The sequence below is a fragment of the Ruditapes philippinarum genome, unplaced genomic scaffold, assembly GCF_026571515.1.
Source record: "Ruditapes philippinarum isolate M1 unplaced genomic scaffold, ASM2657151v2 ctg652_1_1_1_1, whole genome shotgun sequence".
NCBI classification, from domain to species: domain Eukaryota; kingdom Metazoa; phylum Mollusca; class Bivalvia; order Venerida; family Veneridae; genus Ruditapes; species Ruditapes philippinarum.
Window position 1 is genome coordinate 59,634 of NW_026855528.1, and position 23,329 is coordinate 82,962.

Below are 23,329 nucleotides of genomic sequence, written 5' to 3' on the forward strand. Positions count from 1 at the left end.
ATCCACCTATGACATTTCATGTTGACATCTCAAACACTTTTGAGTTATGCTCCACTCGGGTGAAAAATTAAGTATGAAAAATAACAAAGGGCAATAACTCAAAAATTATGAAAGGTAGAGTTATCATTCTTGTGCACTGCACACCTCCTGAGTGAGATCTATGCACCTATGAAGTTTCATTTTGATATCTCAAAGGCCTTTTGAGTTATGCTCTGGACAAAAATTAATTTTGAAAAATAACAAAGGGCAATAACTCAAAAATTATGCAGGGTAGAGTTATCATTCTTGTGCACTGCACTCTTCCTCAATGAGATCCATCCACCTTTGAAGTTTCAAGTTGATACCACAAATACTTTTTGAGATAAGCTCTGGACAAAATAGCATTAAAAAGAACAAAGGGCAATAACTCAAAAATTGGTTAGGGAAGAGTTATCATTCTTGTGCACAACATTCCTCCTCAATAAGATCTATCCACCTATGACATTTCATGTTGATATCTCAAACACTTTTAGAGTTATGCTCCACTCAGGTGAAAAATTAAGTATGAAAAATAACAAAGGGCAATAACTCAAAAATTATGAAAGGTAGAGTTATCATTCTTGTGCACTGCACACCTCCTGAGTGAGATCTATGCACCTATGAAGTTTCATGTTGATATCTCATAGGCTTTTGGAGTTATGCTCTGGACAAAAATCAATTTTGAAAAATAACGAAGGGCAATAACTCAAAAATTATGCAGGGTAGAGTTATCATTCTTGTGCGCTGCACTCCTCCTCAATGAGGTCTATCCACCTATGAAGTTTCAAGTTGATAACTCAAATACTTTTAGAGATATGCTCCAGACAAAAATGTCGGATGGAAGGACGCACAGACGGAAAGTCGGATGGAGACTATTTCTATATCCCCCGCCGCCTTTTCGGCGGGGGATAATTAGAACTGAATATCATGAACTTAGAGCACTGATGAACATTCTAATAACTTGCATGAAATACAGGCAGATATAGCGACCATTCTGCTAGAATGATGTCATTCACAGTTCAACTAAATAGTCACTGAAACAGGCCCTTTCTCCTTGATCTACTTAAAATTGTACCATATCAATTGTCCAGTTTTAAAAACTATGTCTTTTTCCATATTTTCACTTATTCATCTGTTGGTCGTTTACTTTGTTTTGTGGTGATTATATGGCAACTTTCCAGGTTAAGTTGAGAAAGACCTCAAGTTCCCCTAAGATATACATTATTCCAGGCATGGGCAAGGCACCTGTGTATAATCACCAACCTTCCATTTAAAGTTAGCTAAATAACTTCCATAAATGAAATAATTCAAAGTCTATCACGGGATACAAAATACAAAGCCAAAATCAGCATCACTGATTTGAGTGCTATCTAAGATTCAAGGCCGCCCAAAATTCATATGAGACAGGCATTATAGCCAGGGAGTCCTGCCGCCTCTTAATGACAACCCTGCGGCTACAGAGGCCCTCAGTGTGTTGCTTAGTGTTATAGTTAAAAAAATTAGGTAAAGAATTTTGGCTTGCATGGAAATGCTTGCCTGTAAAAATCAATAATCTACTATCAAACCTGCTTTAAATTTTTTTTGTCTTCATCCCTGAAAACAATATTTCTCCAACATGTAAATTTACATGTAATAATGATATCATGGTACTTGTCAATGTCAAAATTTCTTGAGGAAAAATGTAAAGCGAGCAAGTTAACAAGTTGGTGCTTAAATTAAGTCTGTGATTTCAGGGGATATTGTGTGTGCTTCATTTTCCTGACAGGCATGATTCACACAAGATTTACCCTGGAATTTTTTCTTTTATTCATAACAAAATAACAATAAAGGATGTTTGTTTTGCAAAATCTACAGTGCAATTTTGGTAAATATTAAAAAGAATATTCAAAATGTAACTTTTGGATTTTTATCAAAAGTATCTCACTTAATTTAAAAAAAATAAGATTTTATTCTTTCAAAACTGAATCATAATTACATGGCATACTATGTCACCATTCCTCAAATATATCAATAACTTATAATAGCATGACATCAAGATACTGATTTCATCATGAAAAAATATCTATATCTTTAAACCAATTAAAATTCATCAAAACCAATTAAAATCTTTTTTCAATTTCTATGCATATTCAGAAAGTAAAACTTTTTTTCAAAATGCACTTTATATTACATTGTACCATATAACTGTAACATACTGTTTTTTTCTCATCAACTATAAACATTAGTATAACAAGAGCTGTCCGTAAGACAGCGCGCTCGACTTTTTTATTGCTTGCCAATAAAAAAAGTTTTTGCAGTAAAAGGCAATACAAGAATCTCTGTATTTTTAAAGTGAACAATGGCCATGAGCATTAAGATATTTAGTGAAGAATTATTTTACTGAATTGTGTAACTTGTCCACCAATCAAATAGGCGAGATAAAATGTGAAATATGCATATACTACTGATTTTAATTTCAAGTACAAAAAGAGAAAAATAACTAGTTGTTTGATACCCTTGAATATTACAGCAATGTTTATATGACATAATTTTATGGTAAAGTGAACAAGTGGATAGGAATGAATTTTTTTAGATTTTTTAAGTTTTTTAGTGCTTGCCTATAATACAAAACATTGACAGTTAAGGGCCATAATTCAAATAAAATCTTTGACAGAATTACCTTCTCCTGGACATGTTTGGGAATCATGATTGTAAACAAGTATTCCAACTTTCAAATTAATATCTCAAACAGTTCAGTCAAAAAGTGGACTGGTACTAAAAACTTAACCAAGATTCTAAGTCGATAAAAGGCCTTAATTTTTAAAACAAATCCTTGACAGAGTTACCTTCTCTTGCGTACAGATGGGGGTAATGATGTGAAATAGAAATAAAAGTTTCAAAGCAATATCTCAAAGGGTTAAGGCAATAAGTGGATTTTACCCATATTCAATGTATTTTCTAAGTCAAAAAGGGGCATAATTCTGTCAAAAACCTTGACAGAGTTATGTCCTCTTGTCTGTTGATGAAGGTCGTGATGGTAAACAAGTATGGTCAGTTTCAAAGCAATACCTCCAATGGTTTTGAAATAAAGTGAGGTGGTACAAAAAACTTAACCAAGCTCAATACACTTTCTAAGTCAAAAAAGGGCCATAATTCTGTCAAAAACCTTGACAGAGTTATGTACTCTTGTCTGTAGATGGAGGTTATGATGGTGAACAAGTATGGTAAGTTTCAAAGCCATACTTGTAATACTTCTGAAATAAAGTGGGGTGGTACGAAAAACTTAACCAAGGTGTGACGCCAACGCTAACGCCGACGCCGACGCCGACGCCGACGCCGGGGCGAGTAGGATAGCTCCCCTTTTCATAGAAAAGTCGAGCTAAAAATCATTTTCCAATATAACAACAATACTTTTGTAAATACAGAATTGTGAATAGAGAACATTCAATTCTTACCTTTCTGACTTTGTTTATACCTATATCTATAAATACATGTGTGTTTATAAAATCAAAACTGAGAAATCATCCCATGTACTGACTTCCAATGGTAAACAAAGTCCAGAAACCAGAAACAAATTATTGGTGTCTTGGTTCTTTTATACATGAGAAATCACCCAGTTTTTCAGATATTCATTCATCAATGTCACATAATATGACAATAAAATGCCTGTCGCTTTTTCCATCTATTCTTGATGTTTCCAATTTCCTGTCCGTAGAATCTGACTTATTTTTATCTCATCATGCGTATGTTAACTTACGTATGACACAATTTGTATTGACTCAAATCGGCACAAATCCTTTTTTCTTCTTTGCATTTTAATTGAAGTTATTCAAATTCCAATGCTGTGGCATATTTATCATGATCATGCAATCTTGATGTAAAATAAAATAAACCTCTTCAGTGTTTTTCATCTTTGTTAAAATTTCTCTACAATAAATCCAAACTATTTTTATCTTATGTATATATTACAACCCTCACTTTTTCCACAATGTAAGCACTGATTCCTTAAGTCAAAACTATGTCAATCAAAAGAATCTGAGAAAAATATCCAAACTAAGTTCTGAGCTATCTAGCAAACTGAATAAATAACCAATGAATGAAATCACGTTATTGATGCTCATTTTTAACCCCCAGCACTATCTGATAATTTGTTGTTTCTCCTGTCATAGAACAGTTCTGTAGACATTTTCTCACTTAACCCACTTCAGCTATCAATCAGAAAACAGTTTTGCTAATTGTATCAGCAGCCTCGTCACAGCATCACAGCATTTGAAATGAAAACGACTCTCAAGTCAAATCAAGTGTCATACACTTCTACTTGTTTACATTGAGTGGGTGGGGTACAGTCAACTTAGGGAAGCTGTTTCAGCTTCAATACTAGAAACCTTTTAAGCTCTGTCAATATGAACATTAAATTTTATCATTGTAATACCCCCCCCCCCCCACTCCCCTAATATTGTGAAATGGACTAGTCCTACTATAATATTTGAACTTTCCATTGTTATATTATGGAAATTTAATATCGAAATACTTTATAAAATATTTATCATAAGGCACCTGTGTATAATCACAATTACCTTCCATGAATAACTTTCTTAAATGAAATAATTCAAAATCCCTTTAAGATACAAACACAAAGCCAAAGAGCATTACTGATTTGAGTGTTACCTTAGATTTGAGACCGCCCAAAATTCATTGAGACAGGCATTATAGCGGAGGGAGTTCTGCCACCTCTTAATGACAACCCTGCAGCTACAGAGGCCCTCAGTGTGTTGCTTAGTGTTAGTTCAAAAGATTAAGTAAAGAAAGGCTTATTGCAAATGCTTGCCTGTAAAAATCAATAATCTACAATCAAACCTGCTTTCAATTTTTTTTGTCTTCATCCCTGAAAACAATATTTCTCCAACATGTAAATTTACATGTAATTATGATATCATGGTACTTGTCAATGTTAAAATTTCTTGAGGAAAAATATGAAGCGAGAAGTTGACAATTTGGTGCTTAAATTAAGTCTGTTAAGCTGTTATTTCAGGGGATATGTTTGTCTGCTTCATTTTTCTGACAGGCATGATTCACACAAGTCATCATTTACCCAGGAATTTTTTCTTTTATTCATAACAAAATAGGAAGTTTGTTTCGCAAAATCTACAGTGCAATTTTGGAAAATATTAAAAAGAACATTCAAAATGTAACTTTTGGATTTATATCAAAAGTATCTCACTTAATTAAAAAGAAATAAGATTTTATTCTTTCAAAACTGAATAATAATTACATGGCATACTATGTCACCATTCCTCAAATATACCAATAACTTATAATAATAGTATGACATCAAAATCCTGATTTCATCATGAAAGACTATCATTATCTTTAAACCAATTAAAATTCATCAAAACCAATTAAGATCTTTTTTCAATTTCTATGCATATTCAGAAAGTAAGACTTTTTTTTCAAAATGCACTTTATATTACATGTAATATCATCAACATAAGTATAAAAACATTTTCCAATAGAACAACAATACTTTTGTAAAAACATGATTGTGAACTCTTACCTTTCTGACTTTGTTTATAGTGTATATATATAACTACATGTATGTTTATAAAACCAAAACTGAGAAATCATCCCATGTACTCAGACTTCCATTTGTAAACAAAATCCAGAAACCAGAAACAAATTATTGGTGTCTTGGTTCTTTTATACATGAGAAATTACCGAATTTTTCAGATATTCATTCATCAATGTCACATAATATGACAATAAAATGCCTGCCACTTTTTCCATCTATTCTTGATGTTTCCAATTTCCTGTCCGTAGAATCTGACTTATTTTTATCTCATCATGCGTATGTTAACTTACGTATGACACAATTTGTATTGACTAAAATTGGCACAAATCCTTTTTTCTTCTTTGCATTTTAATTGAAGTTATTCAAATTTCAATGCTGTGGCATATTTATCATGACCATGCAATCTTGATGTAAAATAAAATACACCTATTCAGAGTGTTTTTCATCTTTGTTAAAATTTCTCTACAATAAATCCAAACTATTTTTATCATATGTATATATTACAACCCTCACTTTTTCCACAATGTAAGCACTGATTCTTTAAGTCAAAACTATGTCAATCAAAAGAATCAGAGAAAAATATCCAAACTAAGTTCTGAGCTATCTAGCAAACTGAATAAATAACCAATGAATGAAATCACGTTATTGATGCTCATTTTTAACCCCCAGCACTATCTGATAATTTGTTGTATCTCCTGTCATAGAACAGTTCTGTAGACATTTTCTCACTTAACCCACTTCAACCATCAATCAGAAAACAGTTTTGCTAATTGCATCAGCAGCCTCGTCACAGCGTCACAGCATTTGAAATGAAAATGACTCTCAAGTCAAATCAAGTGTCATACACTTCTACTTGTTTACATTGAGTGGGTGGGGTACAGTCAACTTAGGGAAGCTGAGCTTCAATACTAGAAACCTTTTAAGCTCTGTCAATATGAACATTTACATCATTGTTATACCCCCCCCCCCCCCCAATATTGTGAAATGAACTATTCCTACTTTGATATTGGAACTTTCCATAATGTGACATTATAGAAATTCAATATCAAAATATTAATCATAATTGCAAAACTTAATTTAGGCCTTTATGCCATAATTATATCAATGGCATTATGATAAATACTATTTGGTCTGTTATAATCCAGGATAGCACTAAAATATATGTTAGTATATGTAACTGTATATTCAAAAATTTTCATTTTAATTCTTACCTTTAATTTTTCATTAAAAGTTTTAAAATTTCAAATCTCTTTCTGAGTTTATCCCTGTGCAACTTTAAAAGATGACATTAATTTCTTTCACAATAATTTAAAACATTTTTTATTTGTTGATGCTGTTGCTTTTTTGTAAATAGAGGATATTGAATGAGTGTAGTTTAATACTAAATTAATTGAAAGAGTTGGATAAAATCATATTATGCGAGCCTCTGGCAAGCATAATATTGTTTTATTCATTGAGTTCAATAAATTAAGTATTGAATCTGCACGAATATAATATTCTTTTTATCACATATATAAAATAAGAACAGTAAACTGTAAAAATGAGTAATTTTTCAATGACGCGCCTAGATCTCAGGTAACGCTAACATTAGCGCGCAAGAATTTAACGCTATGATTCTATATAACGCAAACAACGTCACGTCAAAGTGTTATTACACTAGTGTAATATCGTTTTTATGAAATGGCTTTCATGATTACACTCCTGCGCCGCGTTTTATGTGACAATGAAAAATATTTCAACTTATGATGATGATCTTATAATTGACATTTGTATGATCCTGCATAATTTTATTGCATAATTATATAAACGATGCAAAAAGAAGCTATATTAATTCCAAATATTGAACAAACAAAAAAATTCTTAACTCATCAATTCCCAGCTACAGTGGCTGAAGAAATTTTAATTTATCTAAAATCCAACCAAGGATTAACAAAATAAAAATCCAGATCACTATTCTGCCAATTATTTGACTGATGCTAAAATCAGAGGAATGATACAGTAAATAGCTGATACTTCATTATCCTACAATAATAATTAAGGCAGCCTGCAAGACTGTTGTAACTCCTTCTTAATTTTATATAAGTTACTGCAGTTTTGCAGTCAACCCTCAAGTCATATCATATTCAATCTGAAACATCAATATTAATTCTCAATATAAATGTGCATAAATTTCGAGGATTTGGTGATAAACTGTTGTATCTCCTACTTTATGTCATACAAGTTACAGTACTTATCACCATCAATCACAAAGCTATTAATATGCAATATTATAGAATCACAATAATCATTGTAATGCTGGATGTGTAATTAATTCTTCAATGAAATAATTTTACATGATATTGAAAATGTTTATGTCTATGAGAATTATAAATACTGCAGTTAAACACAAATTTCAGAGTAATTAACTGATCAGGCTGAGCAATTAAGAATTTATTAGAAAGCTAAATTAAGAGTTAATTGGAAAATCATAAATTCAAGTCATTGACAGTTGTGCAACTTTTCATCTGAATTTAATGAAACCTTATTTTTTCCGGCTTATTATAAACATGATAAATAAATGTATACTGTGAATCACATCTAAACCACCATACACATAATATTATGGCTGTATTGGTGTTTAAATTTGAGCCGCCACACGAGAAAACCAACATAATGAGTTTGCGACCAGCATGGATCCAGACCAGCCTGGGCATCCGCGCAGTCTGATCAGAATCCATGTTGTTCGCTATCAGTTTCTCTACTTGTAATACAGTTTGTAAGCGAACAGCATGGATCCTGATCAGACTGTGCGGATGTTGGTTTTGTCATGACGCGGCTCATTTCTTCTTGTGTTTAAATTTCAAAATTGTACTTTTAAGTAAAAAAAATACAGAACTAACTTCAACTGAGTTATAAATATATTATATTGTTGGTTTTGAATCTGTTTTAAGAAGAAACAAATTTATCCCAAAAATGGCAATTTAAAGGTGTGCATCAGTTTACGATTATGTGCACCAGTTTTCAATAATATATCAGTTAAAAAATGCTGGAGAACAAATTCACTCATTTACTATAGAAATATAATTCCAAAGAGCTGTCCAGGCCATCACAAAGTCATACTCCTGAAAGCCAATCACGGGTCCCACTGAGAATAAAATTGAAAACAATAGCGTCAGTTACAACATTACAGCAATTTCCTACTTAAAGCACATAGTTACTTCCATGCACACTCCTAAATCTCTCCTTTATCCAGCTTATAAAACTGTAGGCAATATTGATAAAGAGATTATTTAAAATTTCCATGACAAAAATAACAGATTAGCATCGAGTGGGTGTTCTGACTTGGGAGGTTGTTTGTCTTGAAGTCTCCAGTATAAAAACGCTGACAGTTTCTGTAACAATGTCCTCGATTGATTTTAGGTTTCAAAGCAGTGTTAGAGTAGTAAATGTGATACTGCTTGTGTATAGGGATATTCAAGTGCAATAGATGCATGATTGTGTGGTGGTGTTACTAGTTGTGTTTTACTGTTCTTGAGAGTTGTTTGTATTAGGTTTATAGTTATTGTGTTGAGTTTATGAGTTGTTAATTTGTTTATGTCATTTATTGTGTCTTCAAATTAATGTCACTGATAATATGAAGTGTGGTTGTCTTGTGCAATTATTGTGTTCTTGTGCAGTGCAATTATTGTGTTGCTATAAAGTGCAATTACTGTGTTCTTGTGTAGTACAATTATTGTGTTGGTGTGTAGTGTAATTATTGTGTTGGTGTATAGTGCAATTATTGTGTTGGTGTATAGTGCAATTATTGTGTTGTTGTGTGGTGCAATTATTGTGTAGTTGTATAGTGCAATTATTGCGTTGCTGTGTAGTGCAATTATTGTGTTGCTGTATAGTACAATTATTGTGTTGTTTTGTAGTGCAGTTTTTGTGTTGTTGTGTAGTGCAATTATTGTGTTGTTGTGTAGTGCAATTACTGTGTTGTTGTGTAGTGTAATTATTGTGTTGTTGTGTAGAGCAATTATTGTGTTGTTGTGTAGTACAATTATTGTGTTATTGTGTAGTGCAATATTGTGTTGGTGTATAGTGCAATTATTGTGTTGTTGTGTAGTGCAATTATTGTTGGATTGTTACCAGCCATTTAATATTTTTTGTAGTTTTGTAGTGAAGTTAGAACTGTCATTGATTCAATGCAAAGCATAATGATGATATATCGGATGACAAATATCCATGATAAACCTATATATATCGATAATTACTTGTATTTAATCCACTTTCATACTTTTTTTAAATGATTTCAGTTAAATGTTGTGTTTATACAATTAAGATGAATCTAAATAATAGGCATGATTTTTTTAGTCATCACTGCTAAGAAATATGTCTGTATCAGAAACCCAGCCATTATCATTATGTAATGATTGCTATATAATCATAGTTTAGACATGGAATTACCTGCTTCTCACTTCACTATATATAGAGGTGAAGTTTCATAATTTCTTGACATAAGTCAAAATTGTCAATTTTATCAAATGTGTATGGATTACCATATTGAGCGATAGAAAAATATCTATCAATGACATGTCAGCTCTAAGTGCAGTTATTGTATCATCAGGTTTTGTAGTGTCATTATTTATTGGTGTTTGTATTGTACTTGTCTTATTATCTGATTTTTGCTGAAAGCCTTGTTAATATATTATTTTGTTTATTTGTAAGCAGTTAAGGAAAATATCAATGCAAGAAAAAATTGCATAAACTTGTGAAAACATTACAGTCTGGACTGCAATACTACTTTTGAACCAAAACAGAATCTCACACAAACCTGATTTCCAGAAACAACAAAATAAGTCATTTTCCCCAAGAAAAATTGGAACTAAATTGAAATTCTGCTTTATACAAAGTAATCTGCTTAAATGAAAGTCATTACAATTCATGGCACAGTTTTCTTGGTTACTCAGGATTAATTCTCCTGCAAAATCAAAGATAGAGAGCACACATGAAACCATACTTCTACTAATGAATTTCAAAAGCTATCCTGATAATTTCACAGCCTACAAATCCAATTATCTTGAGAAAATTACACCATTAATTTCACTTCATTACTTCCTTCCTGAAGAAAGGATTTCAATTACTTTAGGTTTTACTGTGTCCACAGCATTGGACAAAGGACTTTAACCAATACTCTTGTTATGTACATCTTTCTTACATGTATGTACATGTAAGAAATATTTCTCAACAAGAGGCCCAAGTAACAGAGGAAATGGAAATGTAGATCAAACTTTCCCAAGAGCATGCCTATCTTTTGACTGGTCCTTGATGAATTTTAAAACTTTATTGAATTCCCATATGCGAATCTCATCTTTTTGAATTGAACATAATGGAACAAACTGGAAAGGAACAAACTGGAAAGAAAATCCTTAAATGGGTATGGAATTTTTAGAGCAGTCATGAACTTGTCTGACTACTGGTTCACAGTCTGATATTTTACTGATATTTTACCTTGAAAGGTCTCAAAGATGGTGAAGGTTTCCACATTTAGCCTTGCATGCTGAGGTGAACATTTGAGCCAAGTTTAAAGGAAATCCTCAGATAGGTATGATGGAACACAAAATTTTCTGATATCTGGCATTCTGTCATTAAACCTGAAAATGTGACATTGACCTTGAGACAGTATAAGGATAGCATGGGTTCAGTGCATCCCCTAGTTAAGGTGAAAATTTGAGGGTATAAAATTAAATAAAACAATCTTTTACAAAAAAATAAATATGTAACTACATTTGCATAAGCACATTATGTCTAACAATTCAAAATGAATGGATAAATCACTAAACCTTCTGTCAATTTTAGTACTCCAAGCCTAAATGAAACCCTTCCAGCAAACATAAAAATTCTGAACAAATTCTGTAGGAAAATAATGAAGTAATTCAATTTTCCAAGTGAAGATGTGAGGGGAGGTGAGGCTTAATTTAAATGTTGATTAACATTACCAGACAAATCTTGTTAGTTACTTAAAGCATTCAGCAGCCAAGACAAATTATCTTTCAATTCTTGTAATACAGTCAAATCATTCCCTTCTGGTCTGTAACTGACCTCATTGAAGTCTTCTACAAGCAGTATGATAAGTTCCATTCTGATACAGAAATGCAATATACTGGTGGGGTCATTACATATACCATTTAAGCTTTTAGCTAAATTTTGTTAAACCATTCACAAATCAGAGAAATTTAAAATAAGTAAAGAAGAACTTTCAATTTACCAGCTTTTACCTAGGGACAAATAATAAAAATTAGGCCTTTGTCATAAATATTTGACACTGAAGTAAAACAAGTCTTTTAAAGCCATGGACACACTTAATTTCTCAGTAAAACTATGGACACAAAAAACCCATGAAGCTACAAACACACTGGGTCCTTTGAAAAAACCATGGTCCTTTTTATATGTTCAAATTTGAGGTAAAATGAACACTAAAGTTATCTAGATATTAAATATAAGCCATGCACATATAAGGAAAACCATGGACACATGTAATATTTAGCCATGGACACATTAAGATTAAGATTTTAAGGAAATATACTTTAAGAATGTCAATATCTTATGCCATTCTTAGTCTGATTTCAGTTAAAAGCCTTTAATAAATGCTTTTCATTATGTCATTTTGCACAATCAAGTTGATTACTCTGAGAAATGAAGTGAACAAATTATTTGAAATTTTGCACACAAGTAATTAGTAAATACCTAATACTGAGCAGAAAATCATTTACAAATTTACAATTTTCAAGTAGAACCATGGACATTGGTGGGCAACACGAAAAAAAAGCATACACCACAAGGATTAAATAAGGGTACCAGTAATAACGTTAAAGGTGTTTAACACTCCTATTACACAGATGTACACGAAGATACTAAATATTAAATATCGTAAGTTAACCAACATGTAATAGACTGTGAAATAATAATAGTCTATTTTTTAAAATATACCAACATTTCAAATAAGTTTAAATTAAAATATCGAAACACAGATATTCATATCTTCATAAAATAATTTTGTTGGCAAAAACAAGAAGAGCATGCTCTACCAAAGTTCATCGATACAAGAATTTTCCAAAACCACAGACACAAAATAAAATAAAAACTCGACCAGAAGACTGATTTTTTGATTAAAGCAACAATCCTTATGGTTTTTATGCCAAAAGTATTTTGACATAGGCAAGTATAATTTCCTTTTTACAGTTATTTGATTGATGAGACCTTTGAATGAATCAACTATTTACTAACTACTCTGTATACTTTATAGATGTGTATCTGGCAAAATTCAGCAGACTTTCTTTATCAACATTTCTTGATGTACAAAACTTCATCAATTATTTAAATGCTATATCATTGTCTGCATTTTACAATCTTGATAATAAATTAAATTCCTTCACTTTGAGAGAGAGGGAGAAATAAATCAATAACAATGATCAAACATGCCATGAAATAAATTTTGAAATTTGACCTATCAAACCTCCAGTATCTGAAGAAAATTGAGGTAGGTCTACTTACTGTTATTGTCAAAAAAAAGAAGGAATAGCCTTATGAAAGTACAAAATTAATATAGGAGAAATTCTCAAGTGCAACCCAAAGAAAAATATAGTTTCTGAAGATAAATTGAAAGAAAATCTAAATGTCATGACAATTTTCTACAGATATTGGGAGAATGTCTTATGTGCATTGTTGAAAAAGCATATTTTTTGAAGATAAATTTAAAGACAATCTAAGTGCCATACGTGTAACTATTTTGAAAATCAAATGGATTGAACATGCTACATGTATGAATAATTTTACACAGATTGATCAAATTGTCTTGCTTAAAAACTCTACAAAGAAATCTACCTGATATAATTATAGAATCATAATTTTATATTTATTATAAATGTATAATTTCAAAATGAGCATCTACTAACCTTACATGTAATAGAAATTACATAATGAAATTTTCAGATATGGCCAGTTTCTGTTTTTTTTACAATCTGAAAAAAGCAAAGTATTCTGAACATAACAAGATTCTTGAGATGATAATCTTTTTATGCAAATAAACTCATATGGAGGCTGCAATAATTATTGAAGACATCACCTGAGTGATAACATCACTCCCACCAATGTTCATGTAACTCAGAGAAAGGGACAGATTAAAAATCTTATCAAGCGCACTGTATCTCCATCAATATTCAGAAGAAAATATGGCAAAAGCAGATCTATAACAAGAACTGTCGGAGTACAGTAATGCTTGACTATTCGAAAAGTTGTCACAAGGGTGTTTCATCATGTATGATAATGCTTACCTATATGAATACATAAAATTGTCCAAAAAGGTACAAAAGCTTGTTATTAAGATGCTTTATCTAGTAAATCACTGCTTTAATATTATGAATGCATAAAATTGTCCCAAAAAGGCACAAACCCTTCAGTACTTATGGAGATACCAGCTTACAAGCAAAACTTTAACCAAGAATTTCTAAGCCCAAAAAGGGGCATAATTATGAAAAAAACAAATCAAGAGTTATGGGACTTGTGCCAATCATGTAAGATAATCACAGAGAACAAGTGTGTGAAGTTTCAATTCATTCCCTACAGTAGTTATGGAGATACCAGCTTACACGCAAAAACTTAACCACAGGGACGCCAACTTCATGACAAAAATGAAATTTATAATTACTATAATAAAACTTAACAATGTTAAATATTGAAATTATTGCACATGAGATTTCAAACTGAAATTTCCAAGGTGTTACTTATTCTTAAATTCTCAAAGTAAATTTTAATAACAGTCAAAAGGCATTAATTTTCAAAAAACATGTAAGCATATAACAGCTGTACTATTTTAACTGCTATGTTGCCTTTTAAACAAATGTCTCTATGATTTGATGAACTAACACATATGCTCTTTTAGTAAAAATACACTTTACTGGATGAAAATGATAAAAAGGCTGGAAAAATGCTAGGTTACAGAAAATGCTAGGACACCAGTACCCTATTTGTAAAAGTTTTTGCGCCTTAAAGGTTAAATTTAATATATTTAGATAACTCAATTCATTTAGATAAATCAATTCATATAACTGTGATGTGTCAAATCCAAAGAATTAAGTTGGAGGATAAAATCTGTTGATGATAATTTTTTATTAACCTTTTACCCCATGAGCATATTGTGAAAAATGGCTGTTTTCATTGAAAAGCCTCCTGTTACAAGTTCAAACTGCTATGAAACTATCAAAAATGCTTCAATACTGATGAAACATGGCACAAATGTTGACTGGACCATAGCCTCTCAGGGCCTTTTTACCCTTCTTTGCTGTAGCCGGTATCAGGCTACTTCCCCACGCCAAATTACTACTTCTTTTTCCCCAAAAAACAGTCTAAAATTCCCCTTCTGGCAAATATTTTCCCTTTAAAAGAAAAGACAAACTGAAGAATAAAACTTGTAAACAAACTTTCTTGTTAAAAAAAGATAATTGTTTTGTGCAATGAAAGCTAATAATTCAATTACCCAATAGAGGGATACCTTGATTTAATACAATTGATGTTAACTCAGAGCCTCAGTATGAGTTTGCAATTTTCTAAAAACAATATGGGAAAAGCTTGATGCCTTATTTTTTAGTGCACATGTGATTTTTTACGACAATATGGCGACCAATACGATGTCGCTAATGTAAACAATTTCACAGAACAAGAAGAAAATACGATTGAGTGACGTTTGTAATTGTTTATTAGAAATTGGATGAATTGATGACCTTGTAAGTGCAACAGTATCCAATACATTTATCCCCTAGCAAGCCCATGTGTCCGAGTATCACAACATGCCCAAGTGTCGGAAATAGCGAGCCTAGCACAACAGTGCCAGTAATACAGTGGGAACTGATAATAATTATAATGTACACTCTGAATCAAACCAAGAACCCTCACATGACCTACGTAAAATTCTATAATTAGGAAATATGAGTTTATATAAAGGGGCAATAAATTGATCTGTAAAAAATATCTTTTACTCCTGTTGGACAGAAAGCTTAGTACTACAGTAAACCTTAAATGTGATTGGAGGAAGATATGCAAATAGATTATGATATTCCCCTGAAATGTTTGAAAATATGATTTTTTCCCCAAAAGTGTAAAAATCGCCCATTTTTTCCTACAAAAAGGGCTAGGGCGCCTGCCCCAAAACTAGCGAAAAGGCCCTGCCTCTGTAATAGCATGCTCAATCGTAAATTTCCTGTTACCATGACAAGGGGGGGGGGGGGGGGGGAGATAGTGTAAAAGGCTTTTCAGCGTCGGTTACTAGTTACCCTATGATCGACCTGAGGCCATTTTTAGCCTGTCATATTTTAACAACATTTCTCAAACGAAAAACACTATTTGGGGCCTAAATAGGCCATTTTTTCACTGTTTGAGGTCTCAAAAGGGGGGGGCAAAAACACGTCTTAATCAGGTAAAAGGTTAAATTAGTAAAGCGGACGATTTGTTTGCCAGATTCTATTTTTAGAAACAAACACCACTTACACCTTGTAAATAGCTCTACTGGTTGGGGACTACCAAATCCGGACAACCACCAAACCCGGACGGCCCTGAAAATGCTTAATTTAGTATATTCTTTGTTCAGTGGTTGTCTGTCACTTTTATTAACAATAAATGTTTGTTTCATCTAAAATTAAGTAAATAAATTTATTTCAACCTCCGTAAATGGTAATATTTTAAATTAATTTAAATGACTATTTCAAGAATGTTGACATTGAAATGCAGGGGTCAAGAAAGCAATGCCTGACCTCATATACCAGCTATAATCATTTGCAGAGTAAACAATGGGATATTAAAAACTTCAGCATTTGTTGCTGAAATATTGTATATCATGTAAAAATCAAAACACCCAAGCTTTTATCTGAATTAAAATCACGTCATGTACATATCTGTCCGGACACATGGTACAGTAGTGTATACAATTTAGGTACTTTTGATACCCTCTTTGTCAAGCCTCAGATATAAGTGTCAATATAATCAGAAATAAACAAACTAGTTTGTTAGTTCGGAGAAGAACCTAGCTGAACTGTGTCAATCTTTCTTATCTCGAATGTCAGACGTTTCACTCCCAAGACATTTCACTATTGAGACGTTTCACTCCCAAGACGGTTCACACCTAGACGTTTCACTCCCAAATTGTCAATTGTATGGACGTTTCACTCCCATTTTTTAGATATATTTTTTAGGAAAGTTAACAAATTTATTTCCATTTTTAATAGCCATAGCAGGATTGATTATTTATATTGATATATGTTTTTCTGTTGTAGATAAGCAATTAAAGTTCTGTAATATACATTTTTTTATATTTTTGTTGCATTGAAAAATGGTTTAATAGGTGATGATAAAAGGTATGGTTGGTTATTTAAAATAAAACACACAATTGTTAAAAAGAAATTCATACTTATATAAACTATAATATAAACTATACTATGCTTATCCTTGAGAATAATATTTTCATAAGTACTTTCTTAAAAAATAAGTCACATGGAAGTAATGTCATTACCTTTATATTAATTATTTTTATCAAAAAAATAAATGTTAAAATAATAAAAAAATATCAATTGTGTATTAATATAAAATTAAAATATTTGTTATTTCATGTAAGTCTTAAACAATTATATGCAAAAGATGTGTATAAAGTTAATTATTCTTTTGAATTATTTCTTTATCAATTTATTAAACAGTGGCCATTAAACAAACATAGGTAATTGTGGTGTAAACAGTAATCTCATCACCTAATTAGTTGTATAAACACTGAGACCAGCAACTAACAGTTTGACATCACCATTAAATCAGTTGTATAAACAGCACTTTAGCATCAACTGTTTACTAATCAGTTGTTTATTGGACCATTAAAATAGTTTTTAGATAATTATTTTTTATTAAATTTAAGGTCTATTTATTTTTAGTATATCATAAGTCTTAGAAAAATTTTGGTATAAAAAGGGAGTGTGAACCGTCTTGGTGTGAACCGTCTCAATAGTGAAACGTCTGTCTACCCTTATCTCTAGGTTAAAAATTATGAAATCTGTATGGAAACATGTTCAAAAAGTGTCCGGTTGATGGTCCCCGACCAGTAAGGATGTTATTTTAAAGAGGGTTAACAATGATATGATGCACTATTCCAAGATAAAATTATTGGACCAAAGTCTTTAGTTTGAAACAACACAGAATTGTTTTTCCTACAGAAGGCCACTGTAATAACAAAAAAAAAATCAATCAACATTCTTTAAATACTCAAAATAAATATACTGATAACAACTTAAATTGCATCTAATTCAAGAGAAAATTTTCTTTTCATATACAATATTTTTATTTTTTATACACAGATAATAAATATGGTATGAAAATATTAGGGTACGAAAACAAAATAGTTTAATTAACTGTTAACCTTCGATCAATACCAGATATAACGTTTACCTGTTTCAAAAACGGTATGTGGTTATCACATACTTGAATACATCTGTTCTGAATGAATCTTCATTTAAACTCAACTCTTTATGATAAAATCAATAACATTAAAAAAATACTTTTTTTTCTTTCGCATCAATTTCGTACCTGTGCGATTTCCACGCATAGAGATTTCAACTGGTATAAAACGACTAAAAAATATGAACTAGGTTGGGAACCACTAAATAATTTCCTTCTATGTTTTCTAAATATGATACTCTTGATTTATTTGTTAGATAGTCAATGTAAAACTTAATGTTGTTATTTAATTTTGTTGTTTCATATATATATGTTACTTGTTGGAGTGATAACTCTGACTCATGGATAACCCCAACATGGTCAATTTAATTGTTTAAAAAAATTTTCAACAAAAAAAGCAGATAAAACATTACTGGGATCCTTTTTTTTCAAAATAAATAACAACAAAACCACTATCAGAAAAGCATTGTTGATTTGGTTCTTTATTTACTAGCATGCCGTTTGTTTACTAGTTATTTCATGACCTGCTCATGCTGGGGAATAATCTGTTCCGCGCATACCCGAATATGGAGGCCATTAATAAATGGGTTATTTTAGATAGGTTTTACTTTTATTTCTTCTCAACGTTATCTCAGGAGACAATCGTAACACATTTTAATGATAAAAAGTAATTTTAAATTTAGTCCAAACAGTATCTTGTTGTTGTTGTTTACAAAGAAATGCAAATTAAAAGCCATATATAAGGAAACGGATTACACCTATGGGAGGAAACTCTACATGAAATGTAAATAAAATAGATTTTATGGCTTTTGTAACATGCTGCATGGTGACCAAAAGGAAACTGTATGACAAAGAAAAGAATTCCATTTGAATATCAAATTGTTTAATACATTTAAGATTCATGAAGAATCAATATGTTAATTGAATTAAAAGTTTATTTCAATTACACCCCATATATTGGCCTCTTTGTAAGAAGCATGGCTGCCGCGTCTAGTTTTAATGGCAAACTGTTTTTTTTCCAATATCTTAACCTTGCCTTTCAATAGTTGTAGTTTTCTTGCTGATTTTTTAAAGATTAATTTTAATTCACGACTTCAAAAATTTTGAAACGCAATGTCCGGTAAATTGAGCTGTCTACACGATTTCTTCTCTCTTATAATGCCCTACTTTAAAGACACATCTCTACAGTCAAATGTTTAATTTCAAGTTTGTTTAAGTAATGTTTACTTGTATTAAGAACTCATAATCATTTGGGTAAAATTCCATTCTTTTTATTGTTTTAAATAAAAGTATTAGCGAAAAAACATCATATTTTGTCTGGTAATATGTAGGATCCCGGTAAACATGAAAACTAAATGTATGATTGATGATGAATTTATTACAGCTATTGTTTACTTTAAAAAAAGAAGCATTGAAATAAACGTAGCAAACAGTTTCCATAAATAAGTTTTGTAGTGTAGTTTGTTTAGATGGAGAGGACTCTATGAAGTCATACACTTTACATCTGTACCAGCAATACCACGCAAGTTCACATTTTTCATGAGATTTCCCAAGACCATATTTTTCATCTTGAATTTTTACAAAGAAAATTTAATTAAAAATAATTTTATTTGTTTGGGTCGTTCGGGACCAAACAAATAAATGGTTAGCGAAATTTCAAGAGCCTAATTGCTGTTTAATTGCAAATGCCTAAAGTCATTCCACTTTTTTGAAGCGATTACTTCCCTTATAATATGTACAACTAACGCCGAAAAAAATTCAGGGGGGAGATTCAATGAGTAAAAGATTGTCAAATGACTGCGCATTAATTTCAAGCAAAGTTGGTTCCCGAATGGTCGAAGATTTCTATTATTTTTTCATTCTTTATAGATATAAGCTTACAGTAAGCTCCATGATTATTTACATCTGTGTTTAACGTCGAAATAATAGGGGTTAAAAAACCTAATTTTTAGGAATTAATATTGGTTTTTTTTAGGTCGTAAACTTAATAATTTTCACCGTGGCCGAGGGGTTTGCACGCTCGCTTATGAATCGTGAGGTCTCCAGTTCAAATCCCAGTTGAGGCAACTCATTTTTTCTAAAAAAAATTTAAGTCAAAATAAACATTGAATTGACTATCAGTGTTGCAATTAGTCTTTATAGCCAATTTACTACAGTTAAAACACTGGAAATCATTGGTGGCACTATACAAAAAACAAATTGGTTTATAATCTCACAACCTTCACCTTTCTGACATTCTGAGACCCAAATTCAGCGCTTTCTGTGCTTTGATTTTGTTTGTTGGTTTGTTTGTTTGTTGCTTTTTTTTAGTTTTAAAATTTACTGAACACGGGAGATTTGTTGCTATAACATCGGTTTGAAAGTCGCAAAATAACAAATTTGTGCTGCAAAAAAAAAATCAATTGTAAATATTAGAAAAGTTTTATGGTATATATAACTTATTTGTTCATTTTACATATTTTAAATTTAATAAAAAGAGTTTTAAATCATCACCAATATGTTGTCAATATAGCCTGTAGATAGTCACGAAATACCAGGATATCACTTCCTCTACAAAAATTTTCTAGGGGGAGCATGCCCCCGAACCCCCCTATTTAAGGAGTACATATCAAAATAGCTCAGTTACGCCCCTGCTAAGTGAATGATTTTTATTGTTTTCTACAGTGAATTTGGAAAAAAGTTACCAGCTTGAATGCATGTCCCCTCATATATTGAACAGATAGTTACGTTACCACACTTATGGTAAACCTGAGTAAGAGTAATATGAACTTGTAACATATTAATAGTTTGCTATTGAACATTTCATAATTCAAAAAATAATTTTGAATACAATATACACGCCTAGAACCACAATGACTTTTGCAATGATGAGGCAATTTGGATTATACTTTAAAGTATCATGATAATCCCACTGAGAAAACATTTACTATTACCAGCACTTAAAAGTAGGATCGCATTTATGCATTATTCAAATATATGCTTTATAAAACTTAATATTTGATCTATTTGGCAAACATATATGTATTATCTGATATATTTTAGATTTTTGACCAACAGATACGTTACCAAACAGATACGTTACCAAATATTTTATTGTTTTTTCAGGGTTTTTCATAATTTTTGTTCATAGTAGTAGAACGGTGAAAACAGATATCGTTACTATGATTTAATTATTCGTTTTCCGCTTAGCGGAATAAATTTATACTGTTAAGTAAATCCGAGCTACATTGTGTCAATAGATAAGTATGGAACATCAGTATTTTTATTGGCCTAAAAATGGTTTTATAAGTAAATCATGTATTTGGGATTTTAATAAGTAACAATTTTCATCAGCTTCAGTTCGACGTGGATTTTTTTTAAAATGCATAATATTTTGTAATATATACTGGTGCTATATTGTTGAAAGAATGATAATAAATTTCTAAATTGTGTATATTCATGCTAAGTAGTTTTATCTAGTCTCTGAAAGCAATTGAAAAATGGTAACGTATCTGTTTTTTTTGCACAAATCTCGAATTCTTGGTGTCTATCATTCTCCTATTAACTAATATTAATTAACAATGTTATTTAGCATTAGATTGCCATACACATACATATATTTGCACAACTACATAAAGTACAACATGTTATTTTATATCTGAACATGTCTTTTTAATATATCAAAAGAAAGGTAGATTTAAGCTTAAATAAACAATTTCTAATAAATTTTTTTTTTAAAGTAAAAGAAGATTAAACATATTAAACTTATTATTTTTCATGGAGGAGGCGCGTACTGTAGGGAGTAAAACGACTATAAATTACCTAGTTTATTGAGATATATAGAAAATAATAAGATTATCAATATATGAGCCGCATCATGACAAAACCAACATAATGGGTTTGCGACCAGCATGGATCCAGACAAGCCTGCGCATCCGTTCAATCTGATCAGGATCCATGCTGTTCGTTTACAAACCCTATAACAAGTAGAGATACTGATAGCGAACAGCATGGATCCTGATCGGACTGCGTGGATGCGCAGGCTTGTCTGAATCCATGCTGGTCGCAAACACTTTATGTTGGTTTTGTCATGACGCGGCTCAAATATTGAAGGTTTAAAGTTATAATGGTCTGGCACCCAGGTAACAAATAATTTATATCAGGGTTCAACATTTATCATATTATGTTTAAATTTTCTCTTCTGACATGTTATAAGTGTTATTTAAGGAGTGAAAAATCAATTTTAAATTAAAATAGTTTTTAAAGGGCAATTTTTTTTAGAATTTATTAACCCTTGTAGAACCCATCACAGCACTTTTCATATGATTTTTAAATTTCACAAAACTAAGTTTAAAAAAATATATGTGTCATATAAGTCATATTTTGTATTTTTTATTTAAAGGGGGGGAGCCAAAATAATCCCCGCTATTTTTTGTGGATTTTCATTTTTTGACTTTAAAAAATTTCCCCTTTTTTCCCATAATTTTTTAAAAAAAAACTTTTGTTGGAAATTTGGGTTTGATTTAAATCTTTCTTTTTTAAACCCCCAATAAATTGTATTCAAATTTTATTGGAAAAATCTTTTTGTGTAATAGAAATACTTATTCGTTTTAAATTTTAAATTTGCAAACCCGAAAAATCAAAACAGGTCCAAATTTTCCCCAGTTTTCTCCCTTTTGGGCTGTAAATGGGCCATTATAATTGATTATGTCATAACTTATTTAGCTTCCGATGGAATTTGATGGGGTTTTTCTTCTCCAAGTCAGTTAAAAATTGTTGTTAATAGATATATTATATATCAAATTAATAAAACTTGTAGGAGAAGTTAAATTACGGTAAAAAATTACCTCATTTATTGTTGGATAATAATGACTTCTTATCTTGAAAATTGTTAGGCTATATGGGATAATCATTGTAACTTTTATACAAGTTCATAGAATTTCATAGGGATTTTTTGGTTTGGACCCTTAAAGATGTTTTTGTTAATAATTACCATACAATTGTACGGATTTTTATAACTGTTTTGGTTATTTTTGGGATTTTATTAAGCCTAATCTTACTAAATTAGCGTTATTTCACTAAATATTTTCTATTTTAAGGAGAATCTTAATGAATTTGGTTATTTAAGTAAAAACATGATCCTTATTGATTTAATTTATAGGGAATATCTATAGATTAATTTATTAATGGCTCTTCTATAGTTTAGGTTATTAGGTGATATTTAATGCAAAAAAACTTAAATCTGGTATGGACTTTACTAGAGATACAACTTACAAATTATATGAAATAAACAGGTTTCAAAAAGTAAAACAAGGACTAAAGTAAACAAACTGGGTC

At 31.0% G+C, this 23,329-nt stretch overlaps 1 protein-coding gene across 5 annotated transcripts in view; it reads right to left on the reverse strand.

Annotated features, from left to right (window-relative positions):
- Positions 1–18,151, reverse strand: part of LOC132743622 (cytochrome b5 reductase 4-like) — a 62,282-nt gene extending 44,131 nt beyond the window's left edge. For 2 of the 5 annotated variants that reach the window (XM_060732161.1, XM_060732160.1), the window contains exons 1-2: positions 18,005–18,151; positions 13,483–13,548 (exon numbers count right to left, since the gene is read on the reverse strand). The gene's annotated coding sequence lies outside the window, so the exon portion shown is untranslated. Of the gene's footprint in view, positions 1–11,038; positions 11,173–13,482; positions 13,549–18,004 lie in introns of those variants that run through there. The other 3 variants (XM_060732162.1, XM_060732163.1, XM_060732164.1) reach the window with 3 other exon arrangements.
- Between the last annotated feature and the right edge of the window lie 5,178 nt (positions 18,152–23,329).